At 37.3% G+C, this 14,534-nt stretch overlaps 1 pseudogene; it reads right to left on the bottom strand.

The window, feature by feature from the left end:
* Nucleotides 1-13,530, bottom strand: part of LOC113839113 — a 23,459-nt pseudogene extending 9,929 nt beyond the window's left edge.
* Between the last annotated feature and the right edge of the window lie 1,004 nt (nucleotides 13,531-14,534).

Here is a 14,534-nt window from a genome sequence, read left to right as displayed (position 1 = left end):
TTTGGCTTTAGCAAATGCCTTGCCAAATATAAGGTTTCTTGTTGCCAAAAAAGCCAAGAGGGGACAACTTAATGAACCAGAACTCCTGTGCACTTATTTCAGAAAAACTGAGAGGAATAAGAAACCAAGGAAAAATCATCCATCTCGCAAAGAAAAGTGCAGGAATCAGCACCTAGAACTAATATCATTCCAAGTCCACATGGCAAATGTCCAGAATGTGAAAACAATTAATGATAAGAAATGGAATATGAAATCAATAGACCCTAGCTATTCTATAACAGCAAGACCTGAGCAATCCAACACAACTGGAGCACAAGAAAATGACATTAAGATTTACTTTGTTGAGATTAAAAAGGCCCTTAAAGATGATATGAAGAAATCCTATGGAAAAATTCAGGAAAAGACAAAAATATTGTATGTTTGTAGTAATGGGATTGATTGGATGTAGGTAATACGTAAAAAATAATCAGAATCCATACATTAAATATTTTCAAGTATATATCAAGTATTCCAAGTAACATGGCTTTAACTAGAGTTGATATCTTCGGGAAATCTACTGCTATCAGAGATTATTTTGTATGCGACTCCAAAATCCCATGTTACATTTAGATTCATTGTTAAATTCTGGAGCAAGTTTTACTCTCAATTTGTTTCTCAATCAAATTATATGTTTAGGAGGATTTCTTTTATGTGAACTTAACAATGTATGCTGAGTTTCTAAATGATACTGCTGTCATCTTTCTATTTATTTGTACATTGTTTCAAATCAGTTTCAGGTACATCCATTTACTGTGCTTTGCTCAGCAATAATTACATAGAGTAGTGTCTTTTGCCCTTTTATGCTTTTGCAAACAACAGTAATAAATGATCTATTTTCAACAACAACAACAAAATGATTTGGGGTATATTTACAGACTAAATTCCACACGAGGAAATTCCAGTTACAAAATTCCCAACAAATTATAATAGAAAAGCTGATTCCACATGTATGTGCCCTGTGGAAAAACTGAGAATTCTCAATAGAATTTCAAAAAAATACAGTACATTCAATGTAACTTGTGTACTTAACCCAAATATGCAATGAAGAATGTGTACAGTATTTGTGAAAATATGGGGGGAGAGAGATTATTATTATTGGGTTATGGCACAAGATGTGGAATCTGCCTATGCAGCTGCCCAAAACCATGAACAGCCAAGGAACTTCTGCAGCTCAGAAATTCCATTTGTTAACCAAAAAATTCTCTGAATTAAGACAATTTTGATGGTGGGAGAGGAAAGTTAAAAGCATTCTATTCATGTATTCTGAAGGATGACCCTCATTTTCTACTTTCTACCTGCTTCTAAACTATCTGTAGAACTCATTAAACAAAACTGAATGTGAAATAAAACTGAGAATTTCTGCAAACTTGGCCTTGAGTTTTCTAATCTGTCTTGGTAGTGTACAACCAAAGCTATGTTTGTGTGTTCACACAAGACAGTGATATTATAAATACCACAACTCCCATAGCCTGGCAAACAAAACCTCCATGATCCTAGTGAATGCACACTCAAGAGAGGATTCCAGGAGAAGGGCCACTGCCCAGGTGAACACACACTGCCAAGGTGAACATATGGACTGACTGAATCAGGCTGTCTCATGATCCATTCAACTCCTAGCAGATCTGAGAGTTCAGCTACCTCACTCACAATGGCATGGCTTATGGTAACCCATATGGCTCATTATAGATGCATTAGAGGAGCATGGTACCCTACTAGATGAGCAGGGATAAGATGACTTAGGTGACACACGTCATCACAGCTCTGACCTTCCAAGCTAGGGGTTGACAGGGCTCTAGTCTGGAAAATTTGTATCTTAGTAAATCTCTTCCATTCCTGGAGAGCAGGAAATAAATTCCTAATGACCTGGAAGCAATAGGATATAATTGTTTTTAAAAAGATAAATATAATTAAAAGGCACAAGTCTATGCATATTCTTTAAGAAGAAGAAAACAGGACTGTATAGATGGCTCAGCAGTTAAGAGCATTGACTGTTTTTTCAGAGGTCCTGAGTTCAATTTCCAGCAACCACATTGTGGCTCAAAACCACCTTGAATGAGATCTGGTGCCCTCTGTTCACATGCAGGCAGAAGACTATATACATAATAAATAAATAAAATCTAGAAGGAGAAGGAGAAGGAGAAGGAGGAGGAGGAGGAGAGAGAAGAAGAAGAAGAAGAAGAAGAAGAAGAAGAAGAAGAAGAAGAAGAAGAAGAAGAAGAAAACAGACAGGTGTTCATGGTGCATGACTTTCATCCTAGCACTGAGGAATGAGAGGCAGGTGAATGTCTGTGATTCTGAGGCCAACCTGGCCCACAGGGTGAGTTCCAGTACAGCCTGCAATGCTACAGAGAAACCCTGACTCGATGCTTCCCAAAATGAGAAAACAGTTCCCTGGTAGAGAAATTGCATGAATAATATATTATTTTACCATGCCACTATTTGCAAAGCTAGCTGATAAGATCTGTGACGCAACACACAAAGGTAAGGCTAATGGATATAACCATGAAAAGCAATATTGAATATATCTACAAAGGAGAGCTTCCTCGTTGGAAATTCAATTTGCACTGGCTGAAGCTAACTTTCCAAAATTGAATACACAATTCTGGTCCACATTCACTCACATTATGTGGATCAGTACATGCTGGGAAATTACAAAATCAGTTTTTCTGTCACAATCAATTTCTATTTCATAATGGTCACCCAAGCTATTGTTTCTCTGCCCTGTTTCCCACTACAACATAGACAATAAACTATCCCTCCTATTCTGGTCTGAAAGTAGAAGCCATGCTCCACACACAAATAATTTTCCTGTTACTGAGATGGACAGTTGACTTCATGACTGAAATTTGTAATTTTAAAACTCACTGGTGGTTGAATTTTTAATGAATGATGTTTTTGGCTTAAACATAAGGACAAAGATATTGTCCTGGGAGGGGCGGCAATGAAGTGTGATGAAAGCTACCTGATCCAACATAAGAAAGTTTGTCTTAGAAACATTTTCTACAAGGCTGCAGGTACATCTCTTCTAGAATTAATATGGCTTTTTGTGGATCAATCATTCTAAACCATTAAATGTTTAATAAACACAAATCTTTTCATTAACATCATGTATCTAGTGGTGGTTAATGTTAAAGGAGGAGCCGCACTGGCAAAGATTTTGCATTCCACACAAGGTGTTGTAATTTAAGTAAAGCAGTGCTCAAAAGAAAGATGCCATATGACAGGGTTCAAACAGAGTTGTTTTTTTTTAATTAGGGAAATTGATCATAAAAAGGGCAAACAGAGGGGAGGGTCCAGCCTTCAGGGACAGAGCAACAGGAGAGAGGAAAGGGGAGTAGAGATACAGAGAGACAGACAGAGAGAGACAGAGAGAGAGAGAGAGAGAGAGAGAGAGAGAGAGGAGTAGGTACAGGTAGGGAGAGAAACAGAGAGCAGGATAGGATTTGGACAGGGTACATATTTCTTGCTTCTTTTTTATTAATTCAAATTAGAAACAAACATGCTTCACATGTCAACCCCTTCTCCCTCTCCCTCCCCTCCCCATCCCTCTTCCTTTCCCCCACCTACCCCTAGCCTATCCACCTTCCACTCCCCAGGCAGGTTAGGACCCTCAATGGGGGCTTCCCAAATTCCACCATGGCATCCTGGGCCGGGGGTAGCCCCCCATGTGTACAGGCCGAGAGTGCAGTCCTTCATGTAGGATGGGCTCTCAAAGTCCCTTCTTACACCAGAGAAAATACTAAGCCACTATCAGGGGCCCCCTAGAGTGCGGAGAGCTCCTAACTGACATTCATGTTCAGGGGTCTGGATCAGTCCTGTGATGGCCTGCCAGACAGGTCTGGGGTCCATGTGCTGCCCCTTGTAGAGGCCAGCTGTTTCTGTGGGTTTCACCAGCCTGGTACCGACCCCTTTGATCTTCATTCCTCCCTCTCTGCTACTAAGTTCCAGAGTTCAGTTCAGTGTATATCTATGGGTGTCAGGGCAGGGAACTTTTAAAAGGGACATAGTGAAAATAAAGAGGTGGCCCTCTTAGTGGCTGCAGCTGTTCCTGTGAGAACCCCAAGGATAGGCCAGTACAGACAGCTGAATACTAACATCTGCCATCCTTAAGTCTCATTTAGCTTTGGCCTGAGGTTATTCTTTGTAAAATTTAAATAGGGATAGAAGATTGTAAATCTAACCATTTTGGCTCATGGAGATTTACAGAGCAAAATTATCTTTCGGATTATGCCTTATGATCTAAATATAAATATATCATAAAGCAAAATGAATTATAATAGACTATGATACATGCTGTAAAAGATACATTTAAAATATATGTAGTGCCCCAATCCTCATACATGAAAGCACATTGAACTCAATTAAAAAAAAATGGGAAACACTTATGCACACTCTGTCTGATATTCTTAAATGAATAGCTATTCTGAGCTATTCTTTCCTCAGATTATGGATACTTTTCCTCTGAGCAAGCTCGCTCAGAGGAAGGCCACATCTGCTTCTATGAATGACCGGAAAGAATTTTATTTTTAATCTTTTGTTCATGTATATGTGTGCTTACTGATTTTTGGATGTGTGCAATACCTGCAGAGGCAGGAAGAGGGAATAAGTTCGCTTGGAACTGAAGTTACAGGAGATGGAGATGAACCAGTGTTCATAGTAATATAACCTCTTTCAAATGCAACAATACCCAGTTCTCTTAATTTCTAAGCTCACTCTCTAGCCACATTTTCATTTAACATTTATTGTTATACATTTTATTTAAAGTACATTGTATCTGTTTCTATCTTTTTCCCAGTTTTTTTCCATTCTTCTTTCTGTTAAGTATGTGTGAATTAAGTATGTACAAATGTTTGAATAAAGTCTGCTGAGTCAATTTCTGTTTGTTGCGTGTTATGTTGTCAGAATTGAACATACTGTTTTGGATAGCAAACTAGTGAGATGATACCTCCCTGATACTATTTGGAACAGTGATGAAGACATAAGGTAATTAATTCATCCTTGGGTCATAACAGGTTTGGATAGGAGGCAAGAGATCTGCACAGCTAAGTAGTATAACTAAGACATATATTAAAGGTTTTCCCATCTCTTATAAGCCTCCCCAAACCTCAGGTCCTGTCTCTCCAGAAAGATGGTCACATAAGTCATATATGTTGATTCAGTAGACAGAATCTCATCTGGAGAAATGAGTCTTTTCCCACAATGAAATTCCCAGAGAAGTTAGAATTTAATGTTATCTACTCTTTCAGTAGATGCTAGTCAAAGGGAGTGATATAAATGTCACTTAGAATAACATTATTCATGTGACTCAGATAGCTACCAGGGATTGCTGGGGTGGAGACTGAGAAGCATAACATTCCCAGTAGGGACTGCAGGGTACTGTCACTGACAACAACATGAGTTGCCAAAAATTAAAGAGTGGAAGAAGTGGAGGGGGCTGACCCAACACAGCTGAGTGGAAACAGAGTACATTTTATGCCATCTTGTTCTCAGTTACAACTGAAGAAATCTCTCGGGCATTTGATCCTTGTGCTTACAAACCCCAAGCTCCCTGCCCAAATCTTCTTCCAATCTCCACATCTCATTGTAAATATATTATTATCTAAGGCTTAGACTTCAAGTCTCAGTATCTCCTCACAATTTCGATGTCATCTCTAGTCATCACCATTCCGATCTCCAAACTGAATGTTTTCAGGTATCAGGGAAGGAGAAATTGAGACCATTCAGACAAGCCAGACTTCATACCTGTAATTTGTATTCTATCGTCACAGGATTTATAAACTCAAGCATGGGTACATCTCACATGTTAGGTTGTGGGCTCCCAATAATGCCTATTTAACATATGTGAGAAAAATTCACTCTTTTGGCTATAGTTAGTCAACCATCACTTAAAGACTTTTATTGTCAGTTTATTTGCTGATCACTTATTTTGAAATTTTGCTTCATTTTGTGGAGATGTGGGACTGGAGAAGTCCATAAGCACCAAGTCTCAGATAGTTTCTGATGCAATAATTTGTAGGGGACAGTAAGCCATGCCTGCTAGAATCTGGCTACCGGTGTGCCTAACACCACCTGTCAGGGCATGGTCAAGGTCAGATCAGGATGATGCATGATAGATTTTTAAGGGGCTGCAACACATACGGGAGCCTCTTCTCTCTGGCCTGTCTGTCTTGCTGCCCCAGGCATGCTCTTGCTTGCATTTGGCTGGTGTTTATCTGAATAAAGATATCTTAATCTTACGGAATACAGATTGTCTTGTTATAATTAATCATATATTTATATTCTGAGGCTTCAGGGCAGACATAAAGATAAAGTTAGATCACCAATCACACTTATTACTATTGATGACACATACATGTGGACGACTAGAAAGTTTAGCATTTAGAACACTGGCCGTTTATCCAAAAGGACAGGTTTTGATTCCCAGAAGCAATATCACTACCAGATAAAAGAAAACACTCTTTTGAATACACAGATGAGGAATTTAATGTTTCATGTATTATCTTCTATTAAGCAGTTTAACATTAACATTGCTAAATTATGTTGAGAAAACAGAAGATATAGGGAATATAGCATCTACACTTAGACTTGTACTCAGGAGGCAGACGCATGATGATCATGAGGTCAAATGCATCCCTCGTCATTTCAGGCATCTAAGCCAGGCTCAATAATAAATAAGAATATCTGAAGGGTATTTGTAAAAGTACAAAAAAAAAACAGGTTCAACAAACCACCACTTTCAGATAAATATTTATTTGAAAAGTATGATCACACACTGCCTATATTTAAAAAAGAACTACTAAGATGATTCAGTTAACAATCTATACATTGCAGCAGAAAAATACCTATCACTAAGTAAATATGTAAAATGAACAAAAGCCACAGAAGGAATATAAGGATAACAAATCAACTTCAATGAATGGATTGCTACACATACAGCACACTTTAGCATTTACCACAAATATTTCAAAATAGAACCCCAAATCAGTGATCAACAAAATGAATTCCGACTCTCTGCTCCATGCCAAACCTGAATAATATGAGCGCATAGACCCCAGCTTTAGCTGACATGAAACTTTCAGGATGATCATCCATAAATGTTGTATAAGGTGGTAAATATAACTCAACAGGAGAGAAAATAATATAAATCCATAAGATTTAGACCTAAAGTAGTTATGCCATGCACTTGAAGAGAAGCATGAATCTGAAAGTGATACACTATCATTTAAAATCTTTGTTCAAGTATCACTGGGGTGGGTCTAGACCCTATCCCAAAGGATTCGATAGACTCTGAAGACGCCATATGGAAGGGCTCACCATCCAGGGGGAGCAGAAGGGATATGCGATAGGTAGGGTTTCAGTTGTGGGAGTGGTAGGGGAGGGAAATTGGATTGACATGCAAAACAACCTTGTTTCTAATTCAAATAAAAAATCTGCAAAAAAAATATAATCTTTGTTCAAGTGTTACAGGTAAGGAGAGAAAGGTTTCCTAACTGTCATAAGTGGTTCTATACCTACAGCTCTGAAGGGAAGATGTCTTGGATACCTAGGGAGCTGAAGAAAAATCCATCCTAAGTGTCCTATGTCAGGGTACATTTGACTCTGTGAAGGGAAGGTATCCTGGAATCACACACATGTGAGAAACAAGGCATCCTGACTGTCAGGAAGTCTGGTTACTCAAGAAGCTGTGTTACAGTGGGTGGTGTTCTCCATGCAGGATGCAGCACTCCTGCTCCTCTCAGAGAGAGAACGATTAAAATAGATGTGCTTCACTCTGCTAAGAGAAGTTACCACCAGACATGTCCATTGCTTCTCCGCCACTCTCCGCTAGGGAGTTTCCAAGCAATGATAACCACTTCTTCTTAGCTGTTGCCCAAATTGTCACTTTTCTGCTTCATGCAACTATGGGGGAAACTGCTCCAGGAATGTCGCAGTCTGCTACAGCACAGTGAAACCATTTTTCTTCTGCTCTGCTCCACTAAGGGATACTCCAAGCAGAGGTGTATGTTGCTTTTCTGCTCCTCTTCACTGGGGAGTTTTATATCAACTTTGTCAAAAGAAGTCCTTCACTAAAACTCATTGAACATATTTATTTTGGAAGGAGCATTACTGGAAAGTGGCAGCCACTACGAGTATGGAAAATGCCAGCTGCCAACTGAACAAGCATAGGGTTTATTTAATCTTCTTAGGGGTATAGGTTTTTCAGGGTGAATTTTCAGGATGTTAATTGGTAAAATTTCAATCACTGAGATTGAAAATCCTTTGAGATTGGCTTGATTCCTTCTTGGGGATTGGTTGGTTTTGAGCTCAGTTATTGGTGGGATTTTTCCTAAGCTGGAAGGGGATAGAGTTTGTTTCGTTGCCTTTGGTTTCAGGGCCAAAGCGTGTTTCTTTCACTGGCCATTTTTAACTACTTTGCTCTTGTTTCAAGGTGTGTTTCTTAGGTTCCATTTTCAGGGACAAATTATGTTTCTTTCACTGGATCTGCTTCCTGGGTCAGGGTGTGTTTCTTTGCTGGCCCATTTACACTACACATAAGCCTTCATAAGTTTATGAATGAATTTTTCCATGAGTGTGCTAGATGAACAATATGAAAATGGACATCATAATGCTCACACAGATTGTTGACACTGTCATTTTTCTTCTACTAAATAATTACTATTGTATAACTGATTAGAAGTGTGATGGTTAAAGATCCCACCAAGTACTTGTTAATAAGAAGCCCTCATTATCTTTATCTGGTACTGAAAACTGATCCTAACTTGCAAAGTCTTTAACAGATGGATTTTCCACAAAGTTTTACTCTTGTATGAGGTGTAAATTAAAACTAAACTGACTGCATTTATTGTTTCATTGCTGAATTATATTTGTAATGATTTCAAAGACTCCTGATACACTCAAAAGCTTTACCATACTGATTACGTTAAAATGCTTTGTCTCCATCATGAGTTTTTTATGTGTTTGAAGAAGAGTTTGACTTGTAAAAGCTTTCCACACTGATTACATTCATAGTGTTTCTTTCAAGTATGTGTTCTTTTATGCTTTTGAAGATTACTGTTCCGAGCAAAGGCTTTACCACACTGATTACATTCATAGGGTTTCTCTCCGGTATGTGTCCTTTTATGCCTTTGAAGACTACTGTTCCAAGCAAAGGCTTTACCACACTGATTACATTCATAGTGTTTCTCTCCAGTATGTGTCCTTTTATGCCTTTGAAGACTACTGTTCCGAGCAAAGGCTTTACCACACTGATTACATTCATAGGGTTTCTCTCCAGTATGTGTTCTTTTATGCATTTGAAGATGGGTGTGCTGAGAAAAGGCTTTACCACACTGATTACATTCATAGGGTTTCTCTCCAGTATGTATTCGTTTATGGATTTCAAGATTATTTTGACAAGTGAAGGTTTTACCACACTGATTACATTCATAGGGTTTCTCTCCAGTATGTGTCCTTTTATGCTTTTGAAGATTATTTTGAGGCTTTCTGTGAAGGCTTTACCACACTGATTACATTCATAGGGTTTCTCTCCAGTATGTGTCCTTTTATGCCTATGAAGTGCAGTGGAATGAGCAAAGGCTTTACCACACTGATTACATTCATAGGGTTTCTCTCCAGTATGTGTTCTGTTATGTCTTTGAAGATGACAGTACTGAGAAAAGGCTTTACCACATTGATTACATTCATAGGGTTTCTCTCCAGTATGTGTCCTTTTATGCCTATGAAGTGCAGTGGAATGAGCAAAGGCTTTACCACACTGATTACATTCATAGGGTTTCTCGCCAGTATGTGTTCTTTTATGGAGTTGAATGAGACTATGATGAGAAAAGACTTTCCCACACTGATTACATACATAGGGTTTCTCCCCAGTATGCGTTCTTTTATGCAGTTGCAGATGAATGTGACTAGCAAAGGCTTTCTCACACTGACTACATTCATAGGGTTTCTCACCAGTATGTTTTCTGTTATGGAGTTGAAGAGTACGGTGACGCGTGAAGGCTTTATCACACTGAGTACATTTGTAGGGTTTCTCTCCAGTATGTAATCTTTTATGCATTTGAAGATGACTGTGATGAGAAAAGGCTTTACAAAATTGGTTACATTCATAAGGTTTCTCTCTTTTACATCTTTGAAGATCACTGTTATATGTGAAGGTATTAACACAATGTGTATATTCAGACGACATCTCTCCACTTTGTCTTCTTTCATGCCTGCAAGGAAAAGAAGCATATGTAAATGCTTTACCATATTGAATGCTATTTTTATCTTGAAACTTGTATCAATTAGTATTACAATTTGTTTAAATTACAAAGAAGAATCAGATCTTACAATCTTATCACTGTGTTTACACTCAAGTTTTCCACTTCTTTAAGCGTTTTTTGCATCTTTGAAGATACTTGTGAAAGTATAACCCTTTATTATAAGGTTCTAATTTTCAGGTCCTTTTTCTTGAGATTTTTCACATACTGACAAGAATAACAAAAATTCAGAACTTTATCACGCTTATTATATATTTCAATTTCCTACATTTTGAGTCATAAAAGATTTACTAATGAACTAGAACACACAGAAGTATTTACACAGCCATAGAGTCATAGGGATTTTGTGAAGAGTGAGCTTGTTGGTGTATTATCAGTGAAGCTGCAAAACAAATTACTTTTACACATGAATAAAATTCAACAAGTATGCTGAAATGGGGACTACTACATGACTTTTAAATGTTCTGTGAGAGAAATATACCATCTTCTCCATATCCCTTTGCTGACATGGCTTGTATACTAACTAATATACCTACCTAATAAAGTGAACATTACAAAGAAGAGGCTTCCTCATTTAATTCAGTTTCACTCTCTATTCCTTATAGACATGTTCTAGAGATATTACGTTTTCCCTGCAATGTATGCCCCTTGACTCTTGACAATAATTATAATTGCTGCTGTCACTAAACTTACAAAAGTAACAGCAAGCACTTGAGTAACATTGGTTTTTCCAAGGAGTATTTGCTTAATGGAAAATTTGAAAATATGCTCATCACCTCAACCATATGTATACATTTAATAATATAGGAAATATGAAACAAATGGAATTATATTTCTATAGCATAGCTTTCATGTTGTGATGATTAGAGTGGTCATTTCTCTCAAGGCATTGTTTCCTTGACTTCATTCTTAAAATAATGTCTTGCAAATGCATTTTACCTACCTGAAGCTGATGTATATGGTTTTGTGAGAATTTAATAATCATCAATACAATTTAAACTGTGTTTAATTACACTGCTGTTTCTGTTTCATACTTCCAGGAAAGATTACAAACTCTTCAGAAGCACATTTCTATCGGCTCATAGATGAAAATTACCTTTGATGTCTTTTAGAAGTTCTACGTTCTTCTTCAGTAGAATGGTCTTCCTTACTGTATTCTAAAATATAACACCAAAAATGTATATATATTATTGAAAAATGTGTAAAATTTAAGTTAGTCTCTTCAGTGAACTTTAGAAATATGACTGGTTTATTTATACCATTAACCACAGAAGAGTATAAAATATGAAGGTACAGTCTTACCAATATCAGCGAGGTTCTTGTAGGTTTCCAGCATCACATCTTTGTAGAGATTCTTCTGAGAAGTATCCAGCAAACTCCACTCTTCCCAAGTGAAGTCGATATGCACATCATTATAGGTCATGGCATTCTAAAATATCACATACATATGTGCAACTGAAATCATGATACTGACCATATTGGAAATGTATGATTCCGTGGAAAATTATATTAAGATGTGTTAGTTTTATGCTATGGAGCATTTGGTTAGTGAAGTAAATATGTGTTGCTTTTTATTATTCTGTGGGTTTGTGAAGCTGTGATTCTTAGACTGTCAACAACTCTTGATGATCTGACAAAGAGCTGATTATTCAATAGTGAGGCAGGAAAAGTGATACGTTGTGGTTGCAGGACAAATATACATAGAAGGATAAATCTGGAAGCAAGGAGGAAGGAACAAGATACAATAAGAGGAGGATGGTAAGGGACAGATATCAAGCAACACAGCAAATAGTGAATTGGGCCGGAAAGTAAAATATACATAAATGGAGAAAGGAAAAAGTCTAAAGGCAAAAGGTAGATGGTAATATTTAACATTAGAAAAATTGGCTACAAATAGGTCAAGTAAAGGTCAGACATTTCTCAGTAATCACATGTATCTGTATGTCAATTTGGGACTGGGAGATACCCTCCCATTAAGGTAAAATCTAAAGAGATAAAGGAGTAAAACATTAAGCAAATACTTGGTACCCAACATGGGGCCATATTTCCATGTAACAAAATAGAAAGCTAAAAATAAAAATATCTCCTTAATGACTAAGTAACAATGATAACCTCAGTTAAAGTGACTACCACAGCAAAATCATGGGAATGGTAGAGCTCTAGGGAGGCTGTATGTAGTTCTTGGGGACTGAACTCTGAGTGGGCTGTGAGTTATAGATTTTGTTCTCATAAACCCAGAAGTGGGCATAACCAGCTGGGAGACCAGACAGAAGATCCAGTTGTAGCTGAGCCATCTAATGCTTACATTGGCAGGAAAAAGGCTAAAATGCATATAGTTAATTAAGACCAGACATAAATGGAATTTAAAGAAGGACTGTTGAAGTAAAGGAGTCTGTATACTCTATGAATATCTTAACTTTAAAAAAGTCAAAAATATTTGTCAAATGAAAATTAAAAACGCTTTGAACTAAGTCTTCCTATTGCTTCCACAGGAAACAAGAGGCTATGGATTTGCTTTACGGTGACATACATATGAGTAGAGCAACTGAGACCTCTTGAAGTTGACAGGCCAAACATATCACCTAAAGTTACTGACGGTCTTCGCACAACTTGAAAATAATCTCAAATTTTCCATGGGACCCCTTAAAGAAGCCTTCATCCACAGACAGCAGGAAGCATCTGGAGAACATGACTCCCACATTCCCAAATATAGGGGATAGGAGGCTTTTGATTATTTGGTGCCTCACAGATAACTGTTATATGTATGTAAATATAGAAAACATAGGATAAAATGGCAGAATATTGAATCTACTATAACCTGCCTTCCTTCAAGAACTCACTGACAAGAACATTCTATGGTTTGGTTACCAAGCAACAACCTCTCCCTGATGAATCCCAAACCTGCCAAGCTTCCTGACTCAACCACCATTTAAAGTCTCTGAGAAAAATAAAATTTTTCAGGGTGATCAGAAATCCTGTCTTGCTGCCCATTTGCTGTGTAGCTGGTCCCTTCATTCCAGGTCCTTTGAGGTTCAGACCCGCACTGCTGACCTGCTTCCCAGGGCAATTTTTTCCTACAACACACTATATATTGTTTCTACTCTTGCTTAAAGAAGCTTTGTATATTGATAAAAATTCAATTTTTCTGTTAAAACATATTGTGTTCATGTTTTCACTCATGTTGTTTTTGAGTGCCAAAATGAATTTCTAATTATTTTTTAGATATTTCATCCACAAAGATAATTGATGGTATCTCTGAAGAAAATTTCTATTCCAGTCTGAATTGCAACCAAGTACTCATTTCTAAGTTTCTTGTTTTTCAAATAATAATGATGTTAAAATTAATGGCTATAGTATTACCTGTGACCCTGAATTGGTGAACTTTGGAGACATGACGTTGTGCTTTTACTGCAGGAAAATATTAATGGAGGAGTGCATCCTATGCTAGTCATTGGATGCTTCTATGCTTTTCATAAGAAAATACTTTGTGATATGTTTAGCTCCATCACTCAGTGAAAAATCAACTTCACAGGCTCTCTCAGATTTCTTGTATATGACCTGAAATCATTCAAGGAAGGTGTCTTGAAGATTTCTCCTACCTGCTATGTTCACATACTTGCATGTTAATTACAGTTACATTACCCTCTTCAAATACAGCATATTTTGCAAGTGAAACCTGTATTTAATATTATGTGTCTGCTCATTTTATTATTATTGATAACAATGTTTATAGAGGGTATATAAATAATGTTCATAAAGCTATAGGATTGCTTTAAATGAAGTTGCACATTTATGTGGTTTTCTTAAAGTTAGACACCACATTAAAAATTACCCACTTAGTTGCTGTATATAAAAAGTTTAAGTAACTCCAAACCTTAAATTTTAATTTTTTATTTATTCATTTATGTGGGCATACACATGTGCGTGTGTGTGTGTGTGTGTGTGTGTGTGTGTGTGTGTGTGTGTGTGTGTATAGATCAGAATACAGCAGCCAGGAGTCTATTTCCTCTTTCCCCCAACATACATAGGTCCTACAGGTTCAAACTCAGGTAGGAAGACTTGGGTGCAACTGCCTTCATCCACTCAACCATTCTGACATACTTTTTAATATTAGCTAGCAATAAGTGTTAAATTTAACAGATTAAAAGTATCAGATCACACGAGTGTTTGTAATCCGTGGGTTTTAAACCCTTTGGCAAACCTCTATCTCCAAAAACTTTTTGCATTACAATTCATAGC

This window comes from Cricetulus griseus, unplaced genomic scaffold (genome assembly GCF_003668045.3).
Source record: "Cricetulus griseus strain 17A/GY unplaced genomic scaffold, alternate assembly CriGri-PICRH-1.0 unplaced_scaffold_202, whole genome shotgun sequence".
Lineage (NCBI taxonomy): Eukaryota > Metazoa > Chordata > Mammalia > Rodentia > Cricetidae > Cricetulus > Cricetulus griseus.
The sequence above is the reverse complement of the archived record's forward strand: the minus strand, read 5'-3'. Positions and strand labels throughout refer to the sequence as shown.